General features: G+C 41.0%; 1 long non-coding RNA gene across 1 annotated transcript; it reads right to left on the bottom strand.

The window, feature by feature from the left end:
• Positions 1-8: 8 nt before the first annotated feature.
• On the bottom strand, positions 9-17586 carry Gm39461. Its single transcript, XR_880297.2, has 3 exons — positions 17451-17586; positions 2012-2203; positions 9-186 (listed from the first exon to the last, which is right to left on the bottom strand). It is a non-coding gene; the product is annotated as a predicted gene, 39461 (long non-coding RNA).
• Between the last annotated feature and the right edge of the window lie 10219 nt (positions 17587-27805).

Raw genomic sequence — 27805 nt, 5'->3', positions numbered from 1 at the left:
TATTTTTTTTGAAACAGATTTTTAAAAGAAGGTGTGGGATCTGCAAGACATTGGTCCCCATCTGTTTTCTACCCCCCCTGACCTTGGTTGTTTGACTACGTGGTCATGACCCCTTAGTGAGTAGGGTAGACGGTCTGGGGAAGACGGTTAGTGGAAGCTTCGGCATCGGCGTTTGCTCTTCCCTTCCTGGAAGAAGAAGAAGAAGAAGAAGAAAGAAGTCAGATTTCTCTTCTTAAAAAAAAAAAAATGTTATAAAAGAGAAGCACAAACAGAAAACGAGCCAAATTGCTAAAGGGGATCAAGAATTGAAATACAGCCTCCAAAGTTGCATGTACAGAAAGAAACCCTAAAACGTTCCCAAACCCCAACCTGGAGCGTTGATCTGCCTGAATTTCTTTAGTCTCAGGCCAGTTTCAACCATTAGACGACTTACAATTATAAAGTTGGCAGTGGCTACAGCCCATGGTGGCTGGAGGGGATTCACTTTGTAAATTCAGTTCCTTGGGTAGGTGGTATTGGCAAGATCATCCTGTTCCCCCGCTGCCAACCCCGAAGACGCAGAATGCCTTTCCTGGATCGAAGTCCAGCAAGGCATGCTGGGAAGGGAATGAGTCTGGACTGAGGATGAGGTGGAAAGACCAAAAAAGGTGAAGATGGGAAGGTTACGGGGAGGAGGCAGAGGGATGGAGGACACGAACAGTAACTGAACAAAGAAAAGAATGTGATTTGAGGTGCAGAGAGAATGCCTATAGGAAGATAGACTGATAGGTAAGAAAGAGATAGGTAGATAGGTAAGGAACAGATCTTGAGGAAATAGATAAAACAATTATAAACATCTTCTTCTGAAATCTTCATTTTTGAGGTCACAAATTTTCTTGATATTTTGGAATATCAGCCTCGTATCTTCTCGTTCCACGGACCAAGCCCTGCTCACCATAGACAGGATGGTTCGCCTTGTGCTTGCCAATGTGCATCGCTCCACGGTGGTAACTCTGCCTTTCTTCCAGTGCAGTGATAGATGAGTCACAGAAACGGCTTTTTCCATGAACTGCCATCCAGTCCCCTACCAGCCAGTGGCTCTAATCTCTGCCGAATGTGCAAGTGTTTATTTTTCCAAGCCTGGTACCTTCTATGAGTCACAGGGCTCAGATGCCACTTAGTAATGGGCCCTTGTAGAAGTCAAGAATGTGACACACGGTGAGGCACACAGCTTAACAATCACAAACAACAGCACGGTTAATGGGGGGTGAAACTTCGGTGACATGTGTCACACCAAAGAGCCGACTCCTTGGGCTCCCGGTGTCAACAGATGAAGGGTCTCGGTATTGGGTAATAATGATAAAATATTGCCATCTGTTGGCATCCTGTGTAAGCAGACTCTCACATGCACACCATTGATGACTTTCCAGGCTGCCAAGGGAGAGGGTGTATGGAAAATACTGAGTAAAAAAAATCAGAACATGGAAGGTTGAATCTCTAAGAGAAAAAATACAGCCTTCTAGATATTCAAAAGAGAGCCGAGAACATCACAGTGACACACTCACTTACCGCCCATCCCAGGCAGGAAGGATAGGAGCTAAGCCCACTAACAGTAGCTGACCTTTAACTCAATGAATCAGAGGATTTGGACTTCTGGTGGGTTGTGTCATTAAATAGTACTAGGAACGAGAGTCCTTGGAATGGGCTCAGAGAGTTTTCTATCATGTCTGATCTTTAGATCTTTACTACAAGAGTAATAGGTACGGATGTTAAGTTGTGTGTGAAGATTATGCACAGTTCAGGCAAAAATGGTAAGCCAGAATAATCTAAATTATCTCCTAGTATAACTATCCACACATTCTGAGGACAATAGAATAAATTAGTATTTCTTATTTAACATTTTATTGATTCTTTGTGAATTACATATCATGCACCCCAATTCTACTCATCTCCCCACCCCCTTGTAGCCACCCCTATTCTTGCAACCTCCCCACCAAAAGAAAAAAAAATCCCCTTGTGTCCCACACTATACCCTTTTGTCCACACATCTGTACTTGTGAATGTTCATTGCAATGAATGAGTCACTTGTCTGGTTCAAGGCCACTACACCATCAGTACTGGATCTTCACAGGGACTCCTCTCTGGTCTTCTGTTGTTCCCCTGTGCCATGATGATCTCTCCTCTTTGGATCTGTAGGACCTGCCTCTTCATGTGTTCCAGTAGTCTATTCATGGGGCAAACAATAATTATAGTCATTCAGATGCCCAGAGAGGATTTATTAGGCCTGATAATCTAGACATTGCCTATAATGCCCATTCATGAACAGCACTATATAGTATTTTAGGACAAAAATTCTATAAAACCAAAACCCCAAAACCAACCAACCTAACAAACAAACAAACAAGAAGCTGGGATCTTGGGGCTGGGGAGAACAGCCCTTGAGTTAAGAGTGCCCCCTGTTCTTCAGAGTCCCTGGATCTGGTTTATTGTGCCAGTAACTGGCAGCTCCTCTTCTCTTATAACTCCAGTTCTGAGGGATTCAACGATCTTCTCTATCCTCTATAGGATCTGACATACACATTGTATAGACTCACACAGAGATGCATGCATACATACAGATAACAATCCATCTCAAAACCCTTTAAGATTTATAGGTATTTGTAGTGTCCATAAACAATATATAAAAAACAGAACAACTTTAAACCTTTCTGAATCTCATTAATTATTTCCTTCCATATGCAGCTGTTAAGCTTTCTGTTCATACTTATCTTGAAAGATCACAAAAACGTAAGAAGAAATAGGCAAGTCCAAATTATGGAACCATTAAATATTGAAGAGCCAAAGCAGGTGGCAAACACAGAAATTACTCATGATGATAAAATAAGGGTTTGATTACATAAATACATGTCACTTTCCCCCCTTGAAATTCTTACTTTTAGGGTCATAGAAACTCAACCTCAGATTTGCCTATCTTTCTTTTGCTGATCTTAAAAGGCAATAATGCATACACATGGATGGCTGTACCAGACTACAGGGAATATTTTCAGTGTAGTGTATATAGTGATACAGTATGATGTATGCCGTTATAATGTTATTGATAACATCCATCCTGCATTATCATACACTGTTACTGTCTCTTATTTTCCCTTTTCCTCTCCCTTTTTGTTTTCCATTCACCCTCCAAGCCACCCCCTTTGGCTTTTGGATCCTAGTGTTTTCTTTTCTAGTTATCAAAAATGAGAGAAAACATGAGACTTAGCTTTTTCACCTGACACAGTTGTCTCCAGTTCTGTCCAGTTTTATACAAGTGACTCATTCCATTCTCTATCTCTTCTTTAAATCACCGAGTAAAATGCTCAGCTTTACAGTCCTGGCTGATACTACATCATTTGACTAAGGTAGTCTGAATGTGGTGCTTGTCAAGTTTGTCATGTGAACCCTGACTCCTGCATGGATGAGTTCAGTAGGCTCTGCTTTCTGGAGAAATACCACAGCTCATATTCTTGTGTCAAAGCAAAAATGGAGTGGCGACTGGACAGATGTCTCAGTGGATAAAAGTTCTTGCCACACAACCTGGCAACCCGAGTTCATCTTAAAAACCTGGGTGATGGAGGATCCAACTTCACAAAGGTATATCTGATTATAGTAGCATTTTGGTTCATCTCACAAGCCCTGCTTCTCTCTCGCGTGCACGCTTACACACACACTAAATGATTATGAATGTTAAGAAAAATGGAGAGACTATCAAAGAAACTAGAGCAAGTAGATCAGCTATCCAGAACCAGCAGTCTCTTAAACTTCACATAGATTCCTAAACCCACAGGCCTTAACTCTTATCTGGACAATTTACCATTAGAAAGTTCATCTCATTGTTCATCACTGCAGTTGGGCATCACCATTCAAGAATCCAGTTTAAGCAAGAGGCCTGTGCTGCAGAATTAAAACTACAGTTTCCCCACAGGCCCTTTCACAGATAGTGATGGTATTATGATGCAGAAGGATCAATCTATCAGCGCTGAGAGAACACTAAAAGCTGGACGTTGGATGCTGGAGGAATAGATAGGTCCTTCGAGCCTGGGTAGCAATACTGACCATGCTGGCTGCTCAGTAGCATTTCTAAAATGAGACTGTGTTTTGTTTTTTTTTTTTTTTAGCTGAATGAAGTACTGTGTTCAGAGCAGCATCCCCACAGCCATTTCTGCCTCCGATGTTTATCAATCCATCACTGGCACACCTAAGATCTTTAACATTCAGTCGATTAAAAAAATAAAATAGAAGTGTTGCAGCGTGCCAACAATGTCACAAAACGGGGCTCTCGCCTGGTATCACCTTCCTGGGTACAGGCTCCACTCAGAATGTTAGTCCCGTTACAATTAATCACATGCTTTTCAAATGTCAACATAATTTTCATGGTCTGCTAAAAAGTAGTATTCATAATAGAGAAAAATAATAGAGTAACCATTAAAAATTGATCTGTCACTGTTCATTTTGAAATCGTTGGTTCTGCCTGAACAAACCATATGGAATTTTCAAAGTTTCCATCCATGGATCCCCATGTGACTGCTTGAAAAGTCTACCTGGTTCTCTGTGATCGCCAAACTTCACCATTAAGCAGTGCTGTAACTTGAACAAACATAGGGTGGAGGAAGCACGGGGCTTGTTTATTTCAGATATAAAGTCAGATCGCAGTGTCTGATGGCCTTTATTTACAGGCAGTAGTGCTATAGCTCATGTCCTCTATGCATTGAGAGTCAAAGTGTGGATGGCTATTAATGCAAAATAATGTCAATGTAAAGCCATCTTGAGTATTTGTAAACTTCCTAGATGAAGGGGCTTCTGAGAGGGGCGATCAATTCCTCTCTATCCAAGAGTACTCTGTAGTTGGGGTGCCAAGAATGAAATCTATATTCTTCATTTATGGGGGAGGCTTTAGAGGCATCTATCTGTTCTTTGGAAATAAATGTATTCTCTATTTAGAAAAAAATATTCCTCATGGAAATCATGTTCTTGCTTGGTTAAAATGCCCCAAACTTACACTATAATTTTCCATAATGACTTCGAGTCATAGGGGTTACATAGACTAAAAGAGTCCGTAACTAGAAACAAATCATTTGGAATGACTGAGTCTGCATTTTTCCCACACTTGACTTTTAGGTTTCTATACAGCTAAAGATTAGGACTTATTATAAGGTACCCAAGAGAAGATCTACTATTAACTGTATATTTTAAAAGAAAGAAAAAAATAAAGAAATGAAAACTAATCAGATAAAATATTCAGCTCAATGTTTTTTAGTGATTAAATATCACCTAGGCACTATAAAATCAATCAACATATCAGACTGACTTGTGCACGAACACCCTCTTATCTCGTCAATATAAACTACGGTAACATTAAATAACTTGAGAAAATGTGAGGAAATCTCCGCGTAGAGGTTTTCACCACTCTGTTCATGCACAGATGAATCCAGTTAGAGTCACTCAGGCATGCATTTTAGCTCACAACCCAAGGCCATTGATGGAGACGTCTAGTTCCATCGATCCATTCGGCTGCTCTTGATCCACATTACCCAGGATGAAATTGTCTGAATCTGGGGATGAAATCTGTAGCAGATTTGCTGATGAAACCTAGTAGGCCTATGTAGAAGTCAAATCTATGCCCACTCAGACATCACAATTGCTTTCTTTCCCAAGAACCAGCCCATTGCCAGCATATGTCAATAACTGCTTTTCGAAAAAACAGTGATCTCAAACTGTGTCACAAATTGCCATTCAATCACATAATTTATAAACTAAAAATACCTGGAAACTAACTTGTAGATTTTTAGTTGTGGGAACTGAAATTTGCCAACATTATTATTTTTTCTTTAAGTTTTTGTGTTAATATTGTGGCTTCCCTGAGATGGACTGGTACTTTTTGATGAGGTGAGGGAGAGGGACAGCTGTCTTCTTTTTGGGGAAGCCAGTGAACACTGTCATCAGTAGGAGGTATGGCTTTCTAGTGTGTAAAAAGTCTTTGGACTTTTCTCCCTTTCATATGTCCCCCTTTAAAAAAAAGTCACCCTGAAATCCTGGAAACTTTTCTGAAACACATATGTTCAACAAGGGTTTAGAATACTGCAACTGGATAAGAAGAGGATCAGTGGGTAAACTATTTAGTGTACAAGTATAAGAACTCAACTTCAATCCCTGGGTCTTACTGCATGTGGTAGTAACCCCAGCAATGAGGTGATGAGAAAGGGGGATTCAGTGGGGACTTATTATTCTACAGCCCAGCTTAATGACAGACTTAATGTCCAATAAGCGGCCCCGTGTCAAAAGCACAACGAGAAGTACATTCAGCTGGAAGATGGGGCCAATGGCTGGGAAACGCCATCCTCAAGAACCGTTATCATCATAATCCACAACAATTGTGGTTACCTGTATCAGATTCGCATAGGACTGGTCCTTCTGTCAACAACAGTCATACTATGCCAAAGAGGATCATGGAGCCCCACCCTTCACTGCTGAACTATGTGGCTATTAATCGATCCTAGGAGAGAAGTCACTGTTTCTAGTTGTGTACCACCTGCTGAGCCTAGACGTCTACATGGGATATCTCCAGATCTACGGTCACATATTTTTTTTTTCTGAACATACAAATATCCTCATTACAAATAGCCATCCATTAGGTGTTCGCTGAAAGGATGGTCATTTCAAGAGGACAATCTTCTAGAGCTGTCAGAGAAAATGAAGAGGTGCCCCTGTGCTTTGTATGGGAAGAAAGCTGTGAAGCATTGGCTGATAAAAGCCAGAGATGCGCCCATGCAAGATAGTTGACATGGTACCACTTATATAAAAATAGGAGGCGCCTAATCATATCTTCAATCGATTTTACTTTTCTAAAACGAAATGAAGAGGTATGGGAACATCCACTAGATCATGGAAACCAGCCGGTGCCCTCAAAAAAGAACGACTCTCATTTCCCCAGCAGCCATCAACTGCTAGCGGCTCCTCCACAAAAGGAGGGGGCTGGGAATTATCCAGTTCAACCTAATTGACCTTAGTGTGTCAGATTCTTTTTAAAAAAAGAACATAAAGTTATGACAAGAAGAGAGTGAAGTGATATTGAAGTAATAAGAAAGGAGAAGTGGAAGGTGGATATAATCATATTTTGTTTTATATATATATATATATATATGTATATATATATATATATATATATATATATATATATATATATATATATATTTGTTTTTATTTTTTTCGAGACAGGGTTTCTCTGTATAGCCCTGGCTGTCCTGGAGCTCACTTTGTAGACCAGGCTGGCCTCGAACTCAGAAATCCTCCTGCCTCTGCCTCCCGAGTGCTGGGATTAAAAGTGTGCACCACCACGCCTGGCTTGTTATATATTTTTATACAGTTCTAGAGAAAAAAAAATCTTAGAAATGTGTGACTACACAAAGGCTAAGAAATGTAGCTACCTATGGGGGTGAGAATGTTTAGTACTATACAGATTTGATAAGATAGAAACAAGATATTAAAGTAACTTTTGGTGAGGGAGTTAGATGTTTATTATAAATTCATAAGTAAGAGGCAGGGGACTATGCCATTTGAGTTAGGTGTGGCACCCTGTCACCCGGGTGACATTCAGCTGCATGGCAAAGGAGGGAGAGGGACTTCAGAGAAAGAGTCTAGAAGCCGGGGTACGGCAAAGGGATACCTAGGTTCTGGCCAGCAGCTGAAAGTAGAAAACAGAAGAAAAGGGGAAAGATATGTCCTGAGTTAGGACTTAGAAAGAAGAGCAGAACCTCAAAGCAGCTGATAGGGACTGCCTAAAAGCCCTTTATTGTTCAACATATATTTAAAGATGAAAATTAGGCATTGAAGAAATGCCTTTCTGACACTTCTTCATCTCCCACCAAAATCTCTCTTCCAAGTAAGCCCTCCTCTACATCTTATGTCTCTGTTTTGTCTCCGATCTACTCAGTTCACGAGCGCTTCTTGCTCTAGCATGATGGGAGGTGATTTATGTGAGGAGAGGAAACTGATCAGTGACCATTCCACTGAAGAAGACGAAACCATGTCTCCACTGATATATCACGAGTATCACATCCTCCAAGGTCCAGAGAAAATGCCAGAAAAAGAGGCAGAAAGGGTGTAAGAGTCAGAGAGGGAGAAATATGTAGAAATAAGTTGTCTTCTGGATGTAACATAGCCACTGTATGAATGAACTCATTGAAAGTAGACATTTCATGTTTCTTAAAAAAAAAAAAAAAAAAAAAAAAAAAAAAAAACTTTTGAAGCCAAATAAAACTTAGCCCCAACATAATTATTTAAGTAATCTAAGCATGAAAGCAGTTGTGGTACATTTTTAAAAGTTTAGTTTTAGAGATTTTAGATGATGAGAATTTACAACCATAGTTTTCTCTTGACAGTACAGTCTTAGAGTAAAATTCAACATTACTTTTGAGATATGCCTTTAAAAATCAAATCAAATAAAGTCCAATGTTGAAGAGGCCAGGGCTTGCAACAGGGTGCTGTCAATAGTATATGGAACTCTAAGTGTTTTCTAAATCTTATAGCATGCTCACTTTACTTTCCCAGAGGTTTCTGTGATAATCTTTGCCCTTCATCTCCACTTTAGTAAAATCCTGAGACGGCAGCAGACACAGAGCAGTGGTAACATCCTGCTGATGCAAAAGGGGAGTCATCTGAAACTCAAAATTCTAGGGAGATTCTGGAGGAGGGTAAAGAGGTCAGATAGCAGATAATGATTTTCATGAGTATCCAGAACACCTGGGAGGCCACACCCAGATCATCTTCCCTTGGTCCTTTGTGTTTGAGGTACACTTGAAGAATAATCAGGCACACATATGCCCACTTGTGCAGTATGAGCATGTGATATAGAAAAGTGGCCATTATTTGAAGTTAGAGTTAGGCGCTTTTATGGAGTTTGGGTGTAAGAAGGACAGTATAGACTCTCTTAGTAAGATGTTTCTTATATATATATGACTTCACTCTTCCCTAGCATGCCAGGGGAATACTTTTGACTGTTAGGCATATGGGGATTTCCAGTTATCCACCGGACCTCATGCATATCGCCATGTTGAAGCTTGCAGAAGGGATGGGCAGGTACCCTAAGGCTTCTACCTACTTTTGTTTTCCCAAAATATTCACCTCCTCCTCCTCCTCCTCCTCCAGCAAGCATGGCCCTTGTGGCTAAAGGGTTTGGATCCCTTTTTCAAAATAAAAGAGATGAAATATGTAGTCATTTCATTCCTAAGAGGGTGACTCATCCGTGTAAAAATGGCATAGATAAACAGAAATAAAAGATAGTTGCAAATATACCATTATTCATATTTATCCCCTTCTCAGACAGATTGGGCACTAGGCCTCTTTGGAATGGCAATTGGTGCACTGTCCTCTCCATTTGATCTTAGTTGAAAGGCTGGGAAGGGATATTATCCTCTCATCGTCTCTTGAGCTGATAGTCCTTGTTAATTTTTTAAAGCTTTTATTATATGTAACAGTTGCTTGAATCTATAGGCAGAGCTATGGGGGAACCAGTGACCCTCTCCCTTCAGCCATGGAAATGGATTCCAACCCAAAGAATGCACCCTGGGCATGAGTAAAAACCAACTACAAGTCTTGCTATGATTGGCCTTTAGTGGTTCCCTAAGATGTCACAGCCAACCCCTCTGATGCTGTTAAGTTCGGTCTTTGGTGAGTGTATAGGACCTAGAAGTTAGAGATCCCATAATGTTCCCACACTTATGAATGTTATGAATGTTGCTCATATCTCAGTCCTTGCCACATACATACTACACATCATATAATATGTTAATCATATTAATAACAGTGGCAACAATAATAAAAATAACCCACCACAAATGAGGTTTGTTTTGGAAGGAACTTTACTGTATTTCAAGCTTAGTTTTTCCCATAAGAGAAACAGCTGGCCATGAGACAGTGAGATTTACTTGGGTCTTCATCGACTTAGAGATCATGGATGATACCTAGGTGACAAACCTCCTGATTTCCAGCTTGGGATTACTTCAGACTCCCTTTGTCACCTTTGCATCATCGTTAAAAACATTGTGATTCTAGGATTTAAAATTGTGTACGGGACTGGGAAGATGGCTCCATGGGTAAAGCGCTTAATGTAAGGACCTCAGTTCAGATCCCTAGCTTCATATGAGAGCCTAGACATGGAGGTGTCTGCCTATAATCCTAGCACTGGACATGGACCAGCCTCTCTAATCAAAAATGTGATGTCTCGGTTTTGTGAGAGACGCTGTCTTGAAAAATTAAGGTAGAACATCGGAATGATGATAGAGAGGAGCCATCCATGCCTGTCCTCCATAGACACATACAGGAGTGAGATACACACACGCACACACACACACACATGCACATACACTCAGACACATGCACACACAAGTGAACACAAAGACACACACGCACACATACAGACACACACAGGCACACACACAAACACATGCACACAAATGAACACAGACACATGAACACACACATGCACACATACCCACTCACATGAGTGCACACACACACACACACACACACACACACACACACACGCAAAAAAGAAAAAAACCCAAATGAATAAGCCTTTCCCTTCTTAAATGTGTACAGTGTTCGTGTCAAAAATGTTTTTAAATGCTCTGTTTTCTTCTTTAAAATCATGTTTTATTGGTCTTCTTACAATAAGCAGTAATTATTTTATAAGCACTTATAAAAGTACTTTTAAAAGATGTAGTGATGACGTCACCCTGTCTGGAAATTTCTGGAAAACAGAAAACACAAATTAAGAGAGAAAGCATAAAAGCAGGATGGAGCTGAGCCAAGGAGATTAAAGGCTGTTTTGTTTTGCTTTGCCTTTGATTTATGCTATCCCTTCTGCTGCGTTCTGTAATGTCTAACTACTGGCTTTTGACCCTCAGGAGCCAACTCACAGTCTCCCGGGTAATAGTCCTAGTGAAAAATGAGAGCCCCAGACAAGTTTTGTCCTATTGTTTATTCTGCCTGACTCATTTCTAGCTGGTTCTTCACTGGGCATGTGGTAGGCATTAAGGACGCTGAAATCTTCAGTTAGAGTGATACACGTTGGTTTGGATCCTGTTATTAACCTTCCCAAAGTCCACTTTTATGATACTGTGCTTAAGAAAGTTAGAGATAACTTGTGTAATATGTTTCACAACTTGTGTAATATGTTTCGCCTATGTTTCTCACCTTCAAAGCGGGACTTTTTAATTTTCCTTGTCTTCAACATTGTCAGGAAAGATGGTAGGGAGAGTTGGAAATTCTAGGCAGATCAGGGTTTTGAGAATAGTGGAGTCCTCACATAATGTGTTTGGGTATGCAAACCACAAACTAGTCGAAGACATAGCTTTTTCCTAAGTTACTGTATCTTTTTGTTTTTTCGAGACAGTGTTTCTCTGTGTAGCCCTGGCTGTCCTGGCACTCACTCAGTAAACCAGGCTGGCCTCGAACTCAGAGATCCGTCTGCCTCTGCCTCCCAAGTGCTGGGATTAAAGGCATGTACCACCATGCCTGGCTAAGTTACTGGATCTTATCTGAAGATGAAGCAAGCAGTCTTTGTGCTCTCTAAATGATCAGTTCCTGTCCATTTCAGAGAACTGTTGAAGAATATGTGGGCTTTTCCCTACTTTTTTTTTTTTGGTGGTGGTTTTATTTGTTCTTTGGGGGGTGATTGCCTAGGAGGCAAGCTAGGGGTGTAACATATAGGAATACAGAGCTGGATGTTTGTCTGAATGCTTCTGCTCCAACGTCCATAGTTTGGTCCATTAGCTAAGTAACTTAACCATCAGCATGCATTTCCTAAATTGTTAGAAATTTTCTTGGATTTCATGTTCTTTCCATGGAGGAAAGAATATATTGATGAGGTTGAATCCTTTTTCGTAGATGTTGTGGAAATACCTAGGATGGGAATGTAGAACTGTTGGGGTGAAATCATAGAACAGATATTCTACTTCTTCATAGCAACTCAGCTCATACCTGGAAGCAATGTTATACAACTAGGGAAGGTTTTTATGTCCCCGCCCCTCGAAGGATTTGACTGACAAGGTGAAGAATTTGTTCACCAACACTTTCTTTAAGTTCTAGGGGTTTTCCAGCTCTAAGAATCTCAAGCTGTATTTGCTTTTAAACATTTTTTCTTTTTGTATATAGACTGGATTTTTTTTTCCTGCATGTTTGCCTTTGCATCTTGTGCATGCAAAGCCTGCAGAGGCTGTAAGAGGGCTTTGAGTCTCCTGGAACTGGAGTTACAGATGGCTGTGAGGTTTTTTCCTGAGTACTGAGAATCAAATCTGGGCCCTCTGCAAGAGCAGTGCTCATAACCAGCGAGCCACCTCTCTAGCCCCTTAATATTGTATTTACTAGGATAGTGGTATAAAAGTTGGCAGTCTCCTGTGCTCATACTTAAATGTACAATATAAAGGCAGTTTGTGGGATCCTGTCATAATTTTCATCCTCTCCAGGGAATCATTACAGTCTATTTATTTTAACTTTCAACATTGCTATCTCAATTAGAATTAGAGACAATCAAAATAAGAGGAATATAGTTGGTTGCCCAAGACCACACAGTGAATCACATGAAGGCTGGCAATAGGACCCACATTTAAAAACAAATTTTGTTGAGTATGGAGTCTAACAACTCACCTGAAAATTGAAAACAAGTGTTTAATCTATTGTCGCTGACACGTTGAAGGGTATTTATAGCACTTTCAGAACGCTCAAGCGGGAAAGCTGTTTCGAATCACCTAGATCTAGCTCTGAGATCTGCACAAGTAGCCCCGGGGAATGTTTCTAGCAGTGTCTCCATTGAACCAACCTCTTTACTCTAAGGTCAGTCATAAAACTTTCTAGCCCAATACAATAACAACAGCAAAATGATCCAATATGAGACTTTATCAAAACTTGACTTAGAAAATAAAAGTCTAATAAAAACTGGTTATGGGGGAACCTACATTACAAGTTCGTTTTATCAAGTCTATCAAGGTTACAAGATATCAAGGTTAAAGTAACTGACATACTTGGTTTTGGTTGACTGGTTAAACTTGCCACTTTCTAGTTAAGTCTTTAATAGACCCCTTGAGGGACACACAGTCAGTCACCTATTTAATCTGTTTCCAAAGGCTACTGTGACAGACCTGGGTGTGAAATCAGAGCAAGTTCAATACCAGTGAAGAAACGTGAGTCTCGATTATAAAAATATTCATCCCGATGCCACTAAAGGGTAGTGCCTTGGACCCACTGGTCACATGTCATTGTAGGGTGATTACTCACTACATCTTTCTCTTGCTCTGTCACTCTTGTTCTTCTGTATCCTTTAGTGTGAGCTAATGCTGCCATCTAAAAGACACACCATTAATGAATGTCTAGCTCAAATGTTGGTATGAACCATACACTAACTGTCATGAACATATTGTGATTTAAAATAAGGTATGCTAACCCTACCTTCAGTCAGTACACATGCTATGCCGAAACTGCTGTGCAAGAATGCTCTAGACTCTGTGTCTTACAGATGCAGTATCCGGCTCACACCTTATCATGGAGAGAAGAGAGTGTGGCGTGAAGACGTATTCATGGCAGTGTGCATGACACTTTGGGTGCAGCTTCCTCTATACCTTACCTTCTCTTGTCTCTACTACTTCTGAGGATCCATTTTATCTCCCACTTGACAGTTTGGACTCTATTTTCATCCCACATATACACGCCTGATTTTGTATATTTAAACAAAAAGCTAGGAGCCACAATGAGAGAAAGGAAAGGGTATTTGCCTTTCTGAGACTGGCCTAACTTGCTTCACTTAAGTATTTTTGCTTGTGGTCGCTCGCTCTTCTACGGAGGGTAAAAAGCAGCATTGTTAATTCTTACTACCAGTCAGTTGAAATTTTCTCCTACAAAATGGACACCTGTGAAATCAAGGTTCTTTGTGAAAAGGTCCCTTCGTATCCACTTTGAAATTCACCTTGAACCAAAATTAAATACCCTTTAACTTACTCCTGACCCCTCACTCCTGGCTCCCCTTACAGGGTTCTTATGTATCTCGAGATTGTGCAGCCTCAGCTGCCTTCCGGAAGTGGTCTACGCGTCAAGCCAATGGCTCACTTGGACTCTGAGTGAGAATTCCCACTACGTATCAAGCTCGCATTTTTAAAAAATAGGATTGCCATTGTAAATTTTCATGTAAACCCTCTATCTGTAATAAACTCAAGCACGACTATCTGCAGAACGACCCTTTCTGGGATCTATGAAAAGAATGCCCCAGAGTCAGGTACAAGGTTGCCGTTCCCCACGGACAGGACTTACGAGACTAGCTTTGCCTGATGCAATCTCCCTGCCAAGGTACCCAGAGACTGTGTCTTTGAAATATTCCCATTCCAGTAGTTAAAATAAATTAAGAGGTCTGCCTATTCCAGGAAGGGCCCCTAAAATGACTTTTTTTTTTTCACGTCTTAGTGATTATTTTTTCAAAAAGGTGCTTTTTAAAAACCACCGTTTTTTGCTAACGAAATGCATAATCTGTCCAAAAACAAGGCTGCGGCTTCGCAGGTTGTTCTGCTGAGCTTTCCAACCGAGAATAAACAGGATGCTTTGCTTCTTTTCCCTATTTTTCTTCATTTACAGTCCTGCCGGACCGTCTCCTCCCTCATAGCCCAAGGCAAGTTCAGATGGCGCCACTTCCATGCGGTCATACGGAGAAAAGAAAACGTTTTATTCAAGCCCTTGCTTTTAGCCCAGAATTTGAAAGGAGAATGAATTAAAGCAAGGATGCTGGGCTTTTTAAATCTATATGGTGATATGGTGGTGGGGGAGGGGGGAAAGATTCCACGGAGTGCTCAAGGAGACCCCACAGTTTACAATTATTACCGCTGTCAAATATATGGAGGAACTCCCAGGAAGACATAAGGCAAGCATGGAGTTTTGGTGGTTGGCGTTCACAAGAAGAAATCCTTAACAGAATCATAAGACACATTTCTAGTTTTGGATTTGCAGCAACAACAAAAAAATTAGATATTGAGAGTGTGATCTGTGGGCATTGGTGTAGAAAGACTCTGTGGGGATTGTTGGTGGATCATGGGTAATCATTTGGGGTTCATGAGATATACGCAGTGATAGGTTAAAAGTGAGCCAAGTGTAAGCTATCATCGCTTTCTTATTTTTCTAGTTTTACAGAGGCACAAGTCAATAGAAGTGCAGGCTGATGTCTTTGGCCAACTAGCTACACTCCTCAGTCAAAGGCTGTTTGTTTTGTACATGCAAAATGTACATTGCTGGGGCTAATTATGCTGTATCATCCCCTTACTCGATGTTTACTCGATGATATTTTAGTATTCTAGGCATATTAGAAAATAGTAATTGGTATCTCTACTTTGTAGTCTTGCCTATTGTCAGTACCATCCAGCAATGTTCAAATGGGTTTGTTTATTGTGTACATGTATGTATGCATGTGTGTGTGCCTGTGTGTGTGTTTGCCTCTGTGTGTGTGTGTGTACTTGTGTGTAGGATACAGTTCAACTTCAAGCTTTGTTTTTGTTTTTTGTTTTTGTTTTTTTATCAATTATTTACTTTAGTTCTTTGCTTTAAAATGGGATCTTTGCTAGACTGGGGTCCATCAATTCAGCTAGCCTGGCTGGCTACTGAGCCCAGGGATCTGCCTGTCTCCAGTTCTCCAGCACTGGGATTGTGAGCATATACCACCATCCCCTGCATTTTTCACTCGGGGTCTGGGGATCAAATTCAGGTCTGTATTCTTGCAAGGTAAGAACTTTACCAACTGAACCTTCACTCTAGCCCTGTTTTTTTTTTTTTTCTTAATGCATGCAAGTCAACACTCTTTTCCTAGAGACAGCAGCAAAACCATCTTACAATTGAGTATTCCAGAGATGACCATCTTTTAATTATGACGACTGTGATGACTGCCAGTCTTTTTTTTAAAAAAATATTTTTATTAGGTATTTTCCTCATTTACATTTCCAATGCTATCCCAAAAGTCCCCCATACCCTCCCCCCCACTCCCCTACCCACCCACTCCCCCTTTTTGGCCCTGGCGTTCCCCTGTACTGGGGCATATAAAGTTTGCAAGTCCAATGGGCCTCTCTTTCCAGTGATGGACGACTAGGCCATCTTTTGATACATATGCAGCTAGAGTCAAGAGCTCCGGGGTACTGGTTAGTTCATATTGTTGTTCCACCTATAGGGTTGCAGACCCCTTCAGCTCCTTGGGTACTTTCTCTAGCTTCTCCATTGGGGGCCCTGTGATCCATCCAATAGCTGACTGTGAGCATCCACTTCTGATGACTGCCAGTCTTAAGCACTCTGACTTATCCTAACATTAAAGACTGTCTATAGGCTCTTCTGTGGCAAGCCAGATCCACCAGTGATTACTAAGAGTGGAGCTACTCTTAGAAATGAAAAAAAAAAAAGAAAAAAAAAGATTTATAAGTTTTAAAATCTGTTTCTAGACCCCTGTCTCCTGTAGGTATGCTTATATAAAGCATACAATGAAAAATAATAAAGAAGCTACACTCATGTGGACCGGGTACCAGTTCCACGATGGGTTCCTGGCAAACAACACTTAATAGGATGCCATATTACATAGAATATATAGGACATTGGTCAGCAGAAATAAACATTTCCTGTTCAAAGGTCTACACCTTGGGCTACCCAGTAGACTAAGCTCTACGTGAAAATCGAGAAAACCAATGATTTGAGGTCATTAAAGTGAGAAAAAAAAAAAGAAATACATATACAAAAAAATCAAAGTACTTCAATTATTTCAGTTACAGATGAAGCTCTGGGCTTTGAGCTGAAGTCTCTCTATTTTTCTTTTAGCACAATGCTCCTATGTGGTTACTAAATCCAAAAGAGTGTCCGATTTCTCATAGGGCTTTAGGCACCCAGGGCTTGGTCAGATTAACTTTCCATTCGTGAAATGCTTCATTCAACTGCTCAGCCATCTTGCAGGAAAAATAAATGAGACCTTAATATGCATCTGCATCAAGTCATTTCACCATCAATAACCCGGGCTTACTGGAAAATTAGAAAGATCAACTGTAAAATTGTTTATGTTCATTAGGAAAATATGCTATCCATATTTAGCAGACCTGTTCACACAGCAAGATGAATGCACACCTTTCTGTTTCCTCCTCCATAAACAGACCCAGAAGGGACCATGAAGTTTATATACACAACAGCGAGTTTAACTTAAATATCACTCATATTGCAGTTGTGTGGTGTGTTTGCTATTTGGGGGAGGGGAGGCGGTTATTTGGGTTTTTGTTTTTACAGTGAGTACAAATGAAAATTTATCATATGGGCCTTTAGTTGCCACCTGTGTAGGACATATTTTTCTTTCTGGTGGAACATGGTGCTTCCTATATTATAGTTTTATACCTTCTTGTGCTGTATAATTTTTGAGTGGGCTCTTTCTTTTTAACATTTACCTTTAATCTATGTGCATGCAGATATCAGAGGAGGTGAGCGGAGGGCGTCAGAGATCCCTTGGAGCTGGAGTTACGGGTAGTTGTGAACCACCGGAAGTGCGTCCTGAGAACTGACTGCCCATCCGCCGGAAATGGAGTAAATGTTCTTAACCGTTGAGCCATCTCTCCTGCGCTGTGAAAGAGCTTCGAAAGAAATCTCATTCCTCATAGGATAAACCATGTCTTCATTCATTCATGTTGCCTAAGAAAATGGATCTTATAAAAATGTTTTAGATTTATTCATTTACTCATTTTGCCTGATGTATGCGCACCACATGTGTGTGTGGCACCTACCAATATCCGAGGAAGACATATCATGGATGCTGAAGTTATGGATGGCCATGAGCTACCATGTCAGTGCTAAGGACCAAATCTGTGACCTGCGAGGGCAGCCAACGTTCGTAACCTCTGTCAGAACTGTATGTGCAGAGAACGTCTATGTGAACATGAGGAAGAAAGACGATGGAAAGGTCACCTGCCCAGAAAGGAAAAGTTGACTATGAAACCTTAAAAAAGAAAGCAGGTGATATTTGAGTATGTGTAATATAAAATGGCTCCAACAACATCATACGTTCCGGCTGAATCATCCTTCATCCCTTGTTACGTCATTCCACTTGCTTTGATTTAGTTCCTCTCCTCGGTGTTTAGTTGGGCTTTTGCAAAGCTTTGCTTTGCTGTGCCAATGCACTATGTCATTAGACACTGAGTGCATGAATGTACCCAGGAAATGAGTCGGCGGCTGGGACACGTTTGTTACTTCAGGGGTGGCAGCTATTGTAAGAGACCTAATGTCTTTGCTTGAGAAGGCAACTGAATCCTGATCCAGACCCAGTCCTTCAAAGACTAGGAGAGCAGATAGGTCATGTATATGTCTGATTAAATACGAGGATAGATTTTGTTTCAAACTATGGTCATGCCATCCTAAAAATGCCCACCTTGCATCCTCATAAAGCTACGCAGGGTTGAGAAGGATGTGACTTGGATGGGAGGCACGTTTTCATCAGCACACACTTATCTCTTAGGTTAGAGCTTTCCGCAGTCTATTTCAAAACACTCATAGCCCCCTAGACATTTAAAGTGGAACCCAAAATACCTTCTTATAAAGAAACTGGGCTGTGTGATGGTTCAGTCAGTAAAATGCTTGCAAATCTGAGGACTATCTCTGGAACCCACACTTTAATAAAAAAAGAATGGGTGTGGGTATACATGCTTGTGATGCCAGCACCGGGCTCTTAGAATCACGGGGGATCTCTAGAGTTTGCTGGCTAGCCAGTCTAGCTTGCTTGGTAAGAAAGACCCTGCCTAAAACAAAGCTATACTGCCTGTGGAGTGACACCCAAGGTTGTTCTGTGTCTACACAGACACCCACTACTTGTTCATACACGTGCATCCACATCCACACGAACCACATACAATCACTTTATGCACAAGCTTAATATTTTGTGTTCACTTGAAGGAATCTAGAAACAAAATACGATGTCACCTTCTGCATATAAGGATGGCAGGGATTAGAGTGTTTCCCGACTCTCCACTTAATTCAGTGAGACCTGTTTAGTTAAATCAGTCCTTGTGTCTCCATAATCCTCCACTTTGTGTGTGTGTGTGTGTGTGTGTGTGTGTGTGTGTGTGTGTGTGTTTCCTTCAAAAGATCAGTGAACATTACAGTCATGAAGCATCCTCAATGAGAGCTCCTTTTCACAAAGCGGAAGTGAAGCCAGTCACTTCCGGGGTGGGGGTGGGGCTGGGGGAGTGAGTCAGACACAAGATTAGCTCGTACCTGACTGGCCTATCACAGCTTCAGCCTTAGGTGTTTCCTATCTCATCCAGAGCACAAGAAGAAAACTGCTTTTACTTGACCCACTAAGTTCATCAATTTAGAGCAGACACGCTCCCCAGATTCTTCACAAACCGCTCTAACAACTTGCCCGCTTCCCCAGGCAACCTTCCCTTTATCTTTCTCTACAGCAGTGAAGGGTTCCAGGGTTTTGAATTGCCTCTGAAAGGGGCACTGGAAATGTCAACATAAACTGCTACCGCAGGAGCCTTGCTGCTCGGGGGAAGACTTTAGTCTGTAGACACTAGCCTGTGTGACAGCGAATTTTGCAAGAAAGTGGATATTCTTTAGACTGTCACCCTGCAGAGCAGCTGACCGTTTCCTGTCTGTCAATACAATCATATAAATCACTTCTTTGTATCTAAATCTGGGAAAAATAACAGCAGTGAGGAAATGACGGAGGATGTGGTTATCTTGAGATAATAACTCCCTGGGGAGATCAGACGCACCTGTGTTACCCCACCCAGGAGAGTGATTAAGGCAGAAAACCTGCACCTCGCTTCCTTCACCCCATCACACCTCGATCAGCATTAGCCCCAGCTTACAAATACATCCTGATAAGATCAGCTCACGTTGCACACAGCCAGCGCAGGCTGTCCACAAAGACAAGTCACAAATATCACGGGAAGCTCGGACTGTTATTATTTTTCTGGCAATGATTCCTAGACAAAAATGAATTGCAAGAACAGAGACTAGGGAGACCACAGCTGGGTCCTCTGGGATTAACCCTGTAAGCCATACCTGTTGCATCTGGGAGAGGCCCACCCGAGGGAAAGACTTTGGAGACACACAGACACACACACAAATTCCTCCTCTCAAGTCCAAGAGTTGGTGCATATGAAATCATTAGATGTAACGGGAAAGACAGGGTTCTCTTTATTTCCTTTGGGTCCAAACCTGTTTTGCTGAGGAGCCTTTGGTCACGAACCACTTTTCTGCCAGGTGAAATGGAGTGTTTACAGGCATGGAAAAAAATTAAAAAGATGAAGAAGGTTTTATTTCCCCCTCTCTGCTCTACATGCATTTCATTACCCCAGACTCTGCAGGCTGGGTGCCAGAAATGTCACATACGAAGGAAAACTAGTTAAATTAAAACAAAACCAATCCCGCCCATTTCTATTTCAATGTGGAAAAAAAATCTTTCCAAGGGTCAGTTACAAAGCAGGAGTGAGGAGCCACGGCAACTGGAACTTGCGTGTGTGGTGTGTGTGTGTGTGTGTGTGTGTGTGTGTGTGTGTGTGTGTGTGTGAAGGATTCCCACTCGCTTCTTTCTTCCTGTAGAGAAGGTGGTACACTAAGACAGCCTCTTTAGAAGTCTGAGCACCACAGATGCTAAGTATTCTTTGGCTTTAAGTTGAATGAGCACAGGAGGCTTCCATCTGGTCAACGTGCATGCAGCAGCAGCAGCATCCGAAGAGATGGGTGTCCTCTCAGGAGAGATGTGTTTGCCCACCGTTTCGAGATGGTTTCGGTGCCCAGGCCTGCTGCAAATGAGGTCTGTCTGTGTTGAACTTTTGGGCTTTCAAATGCAGCCATTATTTGAGAGGTGAAAAAGGTCTTTGAAGGTGATCAGTTTGGAGACAGGAGAATCAGTTAACAGTAGGGAGACAGGACTGGCGGAGGGATGAGAGGAAACCGGTGTTTAGTGAATACACGACTCTTACATCACACTGATGTGTGCACACTCACTTTACCCTTTACCTCTGTTCCTGGTATCATCAGCTCTTTCACAGTATCTATTTTTTCCAGTCTAGTGTAGTGAAGGAATGTCCTCTGTCTTGTTACATTTCCTTAATGATTAGACTATGTGAAGTCATTCAAATCTATAACTTTTTCTTAAACCCGTGTCCATACTTGGGGAACGAAATTTCGCTGGGCAGAGGGTCAGTCACATGGTTCAGTGACATTTGTCACACCTTGTCACACGTGCCTGGCAATCAGAATCTGATATCTGGAACTTACAGAAAGGTGGGGGGGGGAGGGGGGAGGGGAGAGAAAAGACTTCATGAAGTTGACCTCTGGCCTTCATATGTTCAGTGATGTACACGAGATCACACACGAACGCACAGTGATAACATACGTAAATCAAAGTAAAATTGTTAAGGTAACCTACACACATCATGAACTATGCCCTAGGTTAATATGTGAATAGATTGTACCCAATAACTGAGCTGAAAGTTGACTCAAACATTGCCATGTGAGGCAAATGCCAAGTAAAGCCAGTCATCTTGTTTTGCCATGCCAATTCCTTTGCTATGACTGGGATTATAACTAACACATGTGGTGATACGGGATGTGCACAGACATTCTGCTTTTGACTGCTGTCCAATTCTAGATTATTTTCCTTATTCAAGCAAACATCAAATTTACATGCTTTTAATTTTTCTTTAAACATTAGGTATGAATTGTGCCACTAGATTATCATTCAGTGGCTCATTTCCCCCCAATTTTTTAGTCAACAATTAGGTGAATTTTGTTATATTTTTATAATATACCCTGCCTTTTATCCGTTCCTAAGCATTATTTTATTATTTTATGTGTATGGATATTTTGCTTGCATGTAAGAAAGTACAGTTTGTGCGTGTGCATCTGACCTCTTAGAACTGGAGTCAGATGGTTGTGAGTCACTATGCGGGTGCTGAGAATTGAATCAGGGTCTTCTGCAAGAGCAATAAATGCTCTTAACCACTGAGTCATCTCTCCAGCCTCTAGTTTTTCCATTTTTATTTAAATGTTGTGTGTGTGTGTGAGATGGGAGGGAATGATGGGAGGGAGGGAGGGAGGGAGAGAGAGGGGAAAGAGAAGGAGACCATGGGGGGAGAGGGAAAGAGAGAGGGTAAAATGGAAGAGAGGAAGGGAGGGGTCTCAGAGGAGTATTCTCAATTTACTCTTTCTTCTGCCCACCCGAAGCACAGGCAGGTGGGTTGCGCACATTTGAATTTCAACTTGTTCTAACCACCATGCAACTTTGTCTTTCCCAACAGCAGCCAAGAAGATCACACTGCCAATGCAAGGACCAGGTTTTAATTATTCCCAGAAACAGATGGTGGTTTCCCCTGGTAGGGTGCCCACCTACCTTGGGAAACTGTGCCCTGCTGTCTTGTTGGTGATAAGGCAGGTGTACATTCTCAGAGTTTCCTACCCAGATTTCAACATCACTGCCAACTGGCAACCTTTGAGAGGTATGGCCTAGGGCTACAAAGATGTCTCTTTGTTTCCTCGAGGTTGGTGTCTGCATTTATTTCTTTTCTTCTCATTCTTGTTTGGAGTAATTTCCAAAGATGTGCTCTTGTCTTTCCCCTAATTATCATAGAAGTGAAATTTTATTCTACTGGGTTGGGTTTGTGATATGTTAGTGATTCGACTAGAAGTGTTTCGCAACCTTTGCTGTGCTTTCTTTCATGTGGTCATGGTTTATATAAAATATTGATTTTTAGAGTCTATACAGATTTCTTTGGTGCTAATTTTAAATGATTTGCTATGTTTCCAAACAGTTCAAGAATATGGCTGTGAGTGGCATTTTAAATTTGTTGGTTTCTGTTTTGAGTCTTCAGGTATCTTACTCTGTTTTGTTTTAGAAGTTTTATGTGTGTTTCCAAGAAGAAAAGAAAAGAAGAGAAGAGAAGAGAAGAGAAGAGAAGAGAAGAGAAGAGAAGAGAAGAGAAGAGAAGAGGAGAGGATTGTACATTCTGGATGCCTGCGAATCAGAAAAGGCTATTAATGTTGCTGTTAATATTCATAGGATTATTATTAAATTTTGATTAAATTTAAAAATTTTTAACTCATTAGAAAATTATTTTGGGCCACCTCAATGTCATTCTAGATTTATCTTTTCTCCTTTGAAATTCTCTTCTTTCTTTCTTTCTTTCTTTATTTTATTTTATTTTATTTTATTTTATTTTATTTTTTATGGCTTTGCTTGCAGATGCAGGATACTTCCTGTTTTGGGATCATTGTTGTCATATTAAGAATGAATTAAGAATTCCCTAGTGGCTTGAGCACCCTCCTCGTTTTTTCAGACCTGCCTTTTTTGAAGCCTTGTTGAGGTGCCACCTTGCTTTGGAGTAGCACATTCATGACGTTCCTCGCAGGACAAAGGACTTGGTGGCAGTGGCACAATCTACATGTCCGGTCTAGCGAACACTGTCTCAGGTGGAGCGGTCCTTCACGGTCAGGGAGAAAAGGCCCTTGCAGTGAATCCATCCCTGGCTCGTGCATCTGTGCTTCCCATGTGGCATGCAGACTAGGAGGCAGAGAGCTGGGCCTCAGTGAGAAGCAGGGTATACCTTTTCTAGTAAATAGAATTATAAAAATTAAATATAGTTTCACATGTTCCTCGACTTTCACGACTATGTGGCTTTTATAACACTGGGGCTGGAGAGATAGCTTAGCAGTTACCGTCTCTTGCCACTCTTGCAGTGAACCTGGCTGGATTCCCAGCATCCACTTGATGGCTCACAAGATTTCCTTAACTCCGATTTCAGGAGATCCAGCGCCCTCCACTGTCCTCCATGGGCATTGCATGCATATGGTGTACATAACATAACATTTCTAAATACATACAAAATGCATATATACATATATACGAGCAAAAACCCTATAAACATAAAATAAAACTAAGTAGTTAAACATAGAAATATATGCATCGCGATTGTGCTTACACGGTAACAACCCAAAAACATTTATCTAAAAGTTCTTTACTGCCTCCCAAGCAATCTCTTGCTGCCTCCTTTGTCCCCAGACTGCCAAACAGGAACGCATCACCTAGTTCTCTGTATCCTACACTGAAAAGAACTTTCAGAGTCGTGATTCAGATGATTATCGTCCTCTGGCTCAATATCTTCCTGCTTCATTTCAAATAAATTTTAATCACCTCACCATGGCTATCTTCTAAACCTAGCTTCCGATTTACTTTATTTATTGTATAGTTTAATAGAAAAGATTGATTTATTGTAATGAACTCACAAATAAAAATGCCACATCTGAACATTTGTTGAATACCATCCTCTATACATCTCAATGAACTGTAATATTAGAAAGGTCATGAGTCACAAAAGAATATGTAAAGATAATTGTATTTTCTATTTTTGTATAATATTTTTATTGATAATTTGGGAAATTCACATGATGAACTCTGAACTCAGTCACTCCCTGCCCCTTCCAGGAGCTTTTCCTAATCTTTATGAAACCCCCTCCAAAATAAAACAAACAAACAAAAACAAAGAAGCAAAGAAAACAGAAAAGGAAGGAGAATAAAAAGAATGTGTTCAACTTATGTTACCTGCATATTCACTGGAGCGTGGTCAAACCCCTTAAAGAAAACTGAGTCCTTCCCCGCATGTACCCTGCCAGAAGCCATCAATTGTGGAGTAGCACACTTCACCATCCTTGTCACAGTTTTCAAGAGTTGTCTTCAATGGCTTTCTGTCTAGGCTGTTACCTTTTGTGGGGCAGTGGGGTGGGCATGGGGGAGGGTGTCTGGAGTTGGGGTTTTGGTTGTCACAAGAGGTTTTTATGTCTCTCTTTCTCAACCCCGAGTCTTCAGTCATCAATACCACGGCAAAAGCAGCTTCCTTGCCCTTCATCATACATACATCATCACACAGCTCCCTGGCTCCATCTCCAGTCTTCGCCTTCTCCAGCGGGTCCTCCATGACAGCAAACACAGGCTGGTCCTTTTCCAAGACACTTTATGTAGATTTACAAGTCTCTCATTGTATCCCAGGCACGTGTCAACATCCAGGGCCTGCTGTATGGACGGCAGAAGAGATAAGGTCTTGAATTTAAATGTGGGATCTACAGCATTCTGGTCATGGAAGGTTGAGGACTGCTCCACACAGCTTGAAGCTCAGCTGTACCAGCCATTACCATAAATTGCAGGTATAATTAGATCTGTTTTTTTTTTTTAAATCATCATCACTACAGTTAAGCATTTATTAATCACAATGTGGGGAAGGGTTAGAGTGGAAGAACTGGCCCTGACCCTCAGTAGCTGCAACCTCACTTGGGCAGCAGGGTAGAGCTGGCCCTGCTTGCTGGGTTAGTGCTGAGCTAGCCCTGGGGGTGAGAGTGCAGGAGAGCTAGAGGGCTGATTAGCTCAGATACCTCTCAGATCCAGATCCAGGGCTTTGAATTGGCGCAACATCTACCCCAGTGGTCAGCTGCTGGAGTGCATGAAGGGCCTGTCCTGCAGATCCAAAGCTACAGGGTCTCCATGACACAGGGCTACAACAGGACATCTGAAAGGAGTCCCAGAGAGGTTCCAGTCTGAACAGAGTAGCAGAAGCCAGAGGCCTCCTACCAGACAGACCACCAGTCACTGCAATGAGCATTTGGAAGTAAAGAGACATCTGCAGAAAGTACTACTGTGGGACTGTGACACACTGCAGCTTTTACAGTGAGGTCCCCCCCCCCCCCAATCTGGGAGGGGGAGGTCTGCAAGGGTGGGAATTCAGGTACAATGGGAGGGAGAGATGAGTGGGAATGGGGTGCATGAAGTGAAATTCACAAAGAACAATACAAAGTTAAAAAAAAACTTTAGGGAAGATGTCACAAAGACAAATGTATAAAAAGGTTGTATCTTCGTTTTTCTGGGAAAATCCTCAGTGGCCATTGAAGAAAAAGCAGTTTGAGTTTTTTTCCTACTACGGAATTTTAATTGTTTTTACTTCAATGAAAGTGGTCACTAATTTTTTTTACTTGTTCTCAGAGTTAAAAGTTATTCTGATATTATGCTAAACATTGATACCAGGCAGTTATTGAGATACAAACCCCTAAACATCTCTCTCTCTCTCTCTCTCTCTCTCTCTCTCTCTGTCTCTCTCTCACACACACACCAAAACTATCTGCCACACAAATAGTTCACAGTTTCATATAGAAAATCTGTTGTAATTCAAGGTGCCAATTCCAAGGCATGAAACATACCATCAAAAATCCAACAGCAAAGTCTTAAAATGTATTTAATGTAAAACAATCTGGATATATCTAAATTATTAATGCTTTCCTATTGCTGTGTACAGGATATAATATACTTTTTGGAAAACAGTGGTTTAAAATCATTTACAAAACCCCATGCATCTCAGAATGAAAATAATAATAATAATAATAATAATAATAATAATAATAATAATAATAATAATAAATAAAGCTCTAAAAGATAAGCGAAAACTAATGCTGTCCCACTCAAACTTGGCTGGTCATGATGCAAAGTCAATCCTATTTAAGAATAAAAGCTAAAAGCAAGCAAACACAGCACCAAACAACTCAACATTAAGCATACACAAATATCTGGCTTCACAGCATTTACAAGGTTTGCACTGGGAAACAATAAGATATGAGATGCTCAGCAAGATTTCATTTGTAGAGCAGGGGAGCAAAGCTTGAATGGGGGCCCTGAGGACACAGCTATGGCATTTTTTTTCCTGAAGGTCAAAATCATGTTCGCTTCACTGTAAGAAACAAAGATGCCAGTAGCATGCATTCTCCAAACTGGTCTGACTTGAGAGTGATTTCGAGAACAAACCTCAGCAAAGAACACAAGAGCAAGGCCAATTTGAGATCAGAACCAAAGCCCAGAATCCAGAACTATACAGAATTAGTGTATAAAGCAAAGGAAATAGCCTGTCTTTTTCTACAAGTAGAACTAATAATTTCAGAGAAATCTATTTGCTGGTACTGATATAAAGCTATCGAATTTTAAGGCAAAACAAAAGTCAAGCATACAATTTAGGACACTTTTTTTTTTTGGTAGTATGCACACATGAGAATAACCCTGAGTGAACTAAAAGCTATTTTTCTTAAAAATATTTAAAATACAGATTTTATTTGTTACACTGCTGCAGTTGGTTATATAATGTCATGTCATAGCCTTTGTTTCATTTGATTAAAATGGAGCCAACTTTTTTAAGTTCATCGGGAACGGTCCTCAGACTTGCCGAATGCCGCTTAGAAGCTGGAAGCATGATTGTTGGCCCTCAGGATTTCCCAGCTGCTCATCTGTTTTTCAAGGTTAATAATACTATTTCTGGTTTATTGGGGATTTATAAGTGCAAACATATTTTTGTTTTTCACTTTGTGGTCTTCCATCAGTTCTTTATCTGCCAATGTAGTAAGAACCCCCCAGCAAAAGCCAGGTGACAAAGGAAGCATTGTCCTAGGCTTATAGTTCCATGGTACTGTCCACCGTGGTGCCTGGAGTTTGAGGAGGCAGCTGGCTATCATTTAACTTTCTCCTTGTAATGCAATTCAAGACTGTAGTCCAGGGATTGGAAACACCCTTGTTTAGGGTGAGTCTTCCCACTTCAATTAACCCAAGGAAGATGATCCCTCACTGAGATGATCAGAGGCCTGTCTCCTAGGCAATCCTAGCGCCTATCAAGTTGACAATCAATATGTATCCCAAGCACGTTTACTCATATTTCCGATATGATCCCCACATTTTACCTTGTTCTAAAATGACACGTTTGTAGTATTTTTTTCTATG

The sequence above is a fragment of the Mus musculus genome, chromosome 11 (assembly GCF_000001635.26).
Source record: "Mus musculus strain C57BL/6J chromosome 11, GRCm38.p6 C57BL/6J".
Lineage (NCBI taxonomy): Eukaryota > Metazoa > Chordata > Mammalia > Rodentia > Muridae > Mus > Mus musculus.
The sequence above is the reverse complement of the archived record's forward strand: the minus strand, read 5'-3'. Positions and strand labels throughout refer to the sequence as shown.